We start from the raw sequence: 4,205 nt of genomic DNA on the forward strand, positions 1-4,205 counted from the left end.
ATTCATCCATGCTTATGCTTTTGATTGCTGTTCTTGGTCAGTAGGATTCAGTAAGTTTTCTATTGTAAACACTTGGGGGAAAATTGATTAAGATGAGATCCCTCTCTCCTTTACCATATCATTTTTTCCCTGTGCTGTTAGCCCTTTGTAAGACTTTGTTTAGTGAAGACATAGGATTAATTACCTAGCCACTATTTGGTCTATGTCTACCTTGTCTTTATCCTTTTTAACAAAGCCTGTAAAACCCACTTCTATACAGTGATGTGGTTCAATGAATCAAACATACGAACATTTTTATTTACTGTTTGAGAATTTGATTCATGAGTATAATATGTTTTGATTAAACCCATCTTCTACTATGTCCACCCCTGGTTCCTTATCCCATACCTCCAAATAGATTTCATCTCATTTTTCAGTCGTCTTTTATTTTTCTTTTATTTTTTCTTTTATTTTGAGAATTTAAAATATATGTATATACTATACATTAATGTAATATGATTATATCTATTATATCTGCCATTACTCTTTCTAACTTTCCCTATATTCCTCCGAACCATGCCTTCTTACCAATTTCATTTTCTTTTTGGGGGGGGGTTGTTTATTTCTTTTCTGAAATTATTTTCCTTACATAATACATCTTGATTAAAGGTTCCCCTCCTTCTACTTATCCTAGTTCCTCCCCACCTCCCCTACCCTCCAAATCTACTCCCTTTCTGGCTCACAATAGAAAAGAACAGGCTTTGAAAAGAGAGCAACAAAACATAACAAAATATAATATAATATAATATAAATAAGAAAACAAAAACTATCATACTGAGTTTGGACAAGGCAAACCAACAAAAGGAAAAGAACCCAAGAAAAGGGACAAGATTCAGAGATTCACTCATTCACACACTCAGGAGCCCCATAAAAATATTAAACTGCTGGCCATAAAATGAAAACAGAAACTCTGATATAGACCTATATAAGCCCTGTGCTTGTTACCTCAGTCTCTATGAGTTCATATGAGCTTTGATCAGCTAATTAAGAGGGCCTTATTTTCTTAGCGTTCCCCATACCCTGTCTTTTACCCTCTTTATGCCTCCTCTTCCATGGGGTTCCCTGAGCTCTGAGAGAAGGGATTTCATATAGATCTCATTTAGGGCTGAGTGTTCCAAGGTTTCTCACTCTATGCATGCTGGCTGTGGGTCTCTGTATTTGTTCCCATCTGCTGCAGGAGGAAGATTTTCTGATGATGGCTGAGCAAGGCATTGACCTATGAGTGTACCGAAATAGCATTAGGAGTGAATTTATCACTGTTTTGTTGTTGTCGTTGTTGTTGTTGTTGTTGTTGTTGTTATTTTTGTTGTTGTTAGAACAGTAATATTTGGTTTTACCTAAGGTTCCTGGGCTATTTAGTCTCCCATTCTTGGTAAAGAGCGAGAAATATGGCAGTGTAGGATATGGGTTCAATCATGAGAAGAGGGCCTTACATCAATTTATATACTGGTCAGTTACTCCCGTAAGCTTTGTGCTGCCACCATTGCCCTAGCATACTTTGCATGCAAGACAGACTGCAGATCAAAGGGTTTATAGCTATATTGGTGTTTGTGTTTCTCTGTTGGTATCCTGTAGCATACCTTCCTGTACCAAAGACACTAGAACATAGAGATGAAGGTTCTATGTATGCAATAGCCTGATTTCTCCTGGTTCAATGAGTTGTTCAAGTATTGTATTTAGCAATGACTCCATTTGCTGTCAGTTTGTGGAGACAAGCCTATTTTGGAAAACAGCAGAGTTTATTTGGGGATTCCCATAGGACCCTTTGGCAAGTAATTCAATTACATGCAAAACAATCCTAGTACTGGAAGCTTTGTTTGGCTTTGTTTGGTGACAAGATATGACTAGTTGAGACTCTGTCTCCCTCGTTATTTGGTCATTTCATTTAGATTACCCTCATATATTTTAGAAGTTTATATTGTATTAGGTTTCCAAATTAACCCTCAAATGTCCCTTAAGTTTAGCTTTTTCTTCTCATATTCCCTCTTTCAACCTTCTCGCCCATCCACCTCCTCACCTGATTCATACTCTCCATCCATCTATAATTATCTATTCTACTTTTGTTTTCTATATCTGAACCCTCTAGTCCCTTACACTATTCATACCCTCTTTAGTTCTACAGGATATATTTTATTTTTTATTGATATAAGAGCTAATATCTATATTGAAGCAAATACATACCACATTCCTCATTTGGGGTCTATGATACTTCACTCAGTATGATTTTTTTTCTCATTCCATCCATAGAACTGCGAATTTCATGATGTCCTGTGTTTAAATGGATCCATTGAGTAAAAGTTTCACATTCTCTTCATCCATTCTTCTGTTGAGGGACCTCTAGGTTACTTCACATTTCTGGCTATTATGAATAGAGCAGCAATGAGCAAGGTTGAATAAGTGTCTCTGTAGTAGGATGAAGCATTATTTGAGTATATTCCCAAGAGGGGGGATGGATAAAGCTGAACCATAAGGTAGATCAATTCCTATCTTCCTGAAGAACAGCTGCATTGATTTATATAGTGGCTGTACAAGTTCACACTCCTACCAACAGTGGGTGAATGTTCCCCTTACTAATGACATCTTCACCAGCATGAATTATAACTTGTTTTATTGATTTTAGCCATCCTGACAGGTGTAAGATAAAATTTCAAGGTAGTTTTGACGTGCATTCCCCTTATAGCTAAGGCTGTTGAACGTTTCTTCAAGTGTTTCTTACGCATTTGAGTTTCTTCTATTGAGAATTCTGTTTATATATGAACCCCCATTTTAATTGGGTTATTTATTTCTTTTGTATCTAATTTCTTGAACTCAAGAAAATATATATCTATTGGATATTAGTCCTCTTTGGGATATGTAGTTGGTAAAAGTCTTTTTTCATTCTGTGTAAAGTGTTATTTCCCTGACTTCTTTCTCAGTCCATTTGTAATTTTCATATGGGAGAACTACTGGCTTTTATAAGTTAACTTTGTAGACAGTTACTTTCCTGAAAGTGTTTATCAGCTTTTGGTACCATCTGGTGGATTTTTTAGGTCACTTATGTATACTTTCATGTTTTCTGCCAATTAAGATATTTTAGAGAAGAGACTGCACACTGCACACATTACTGATCCCAGAGGAAAACACCATAAGCTATCTGGAACCCTGGTGCACTGAACCTCCCGGAAAGGGCGGCGCAGATCTTCCTGGTTGCTGAGGCCGCGGAGAGCTCATAGGCAACACCCCGCAAGCAAACTTCAGCCTCGGGACCACAGGTAAGACCAACTTTTCTGCTACAAACGACTTGCCTGGTGAGTTCAGAACACAGAGGCGGTGAGTTCCTCTGGAACCGACACTTCCGGGTGTTTGCCAGAGTCCCTGGCCAGGCGGATCCCTGCCCCTCAGCAGCCTCTGCTCCAAGGCGTCCTGGAGGAGGCCCCACCGCCTGGTCGGGCGGGCCATCCTGAGGGCAGCAGAGTGGAGGAGACCACTCAACGCTGCCCGCCCCCCTGCCCACATCCCTGGCCCAGGAGGAAACTGTATACGGCCTCTGGGTACCCAAGAGGAGGGCCCAGGGAGCAGGTCCACATGCGCCTGAGACACTGCACTAGCGAAGGACCGGGACCGGATAAACAGTTCCCTGCACCCAAATCCCGTGGGAGGGAGAGCTAACCTTCAGAGAGGCGACGCCTGGGAAACCAGAAGAGACTGCACGCTGAACACATTACTGATCCCAGAGGAAAACACCAAAAGCTATCTGGAACCCTGGTGCACAGAACCTCCCGGAAAGGGCGGCGCAGATCTTCCTGGTTGCTGAGGCCGAGGAGAGCTCATAGGCAACACCCTGAGAGCAAACTTGAGCCTCGGGACCACAGGTAAGACCAACTTTTCTGCTACAAACGACCTGACTGGTGAATGCAAGACACAGGCCCACAGGAACAGCTGAAGACCTGTAGAAAGGAAAAACTACACGCCCGAAAGCAGAACAGTTTGTCCCCATAACTAGCTGAAAGAAAACAGGAAAACAGGTCTACAGCACTCCTGAAACACAGGCTTATAAGACAGTCTAGCCACTGTCAGAAATAGCAGAACAAAGTAACACTAGAGATAATCTGATGGCGAGAGGCAAGCGCAGGAACCCAAGCAACAGAAACCAAGACTACATGGCATCATCGGAGCCCAATTCTCCC

This window comes from Rattus rattus, chromosome X (genome assembly GCF_011064425.1).
Source record: "Rattus rattus isolate New Zealand chromosome X, Rrattus_CSIRO_v1, whole genome shotgun sequence".
Lineage (NCBI taxonomy): Eukaryota > Metazoa > Chordata > Mammalia > Rodentia > Muridae > Rattus > Rattus rattus.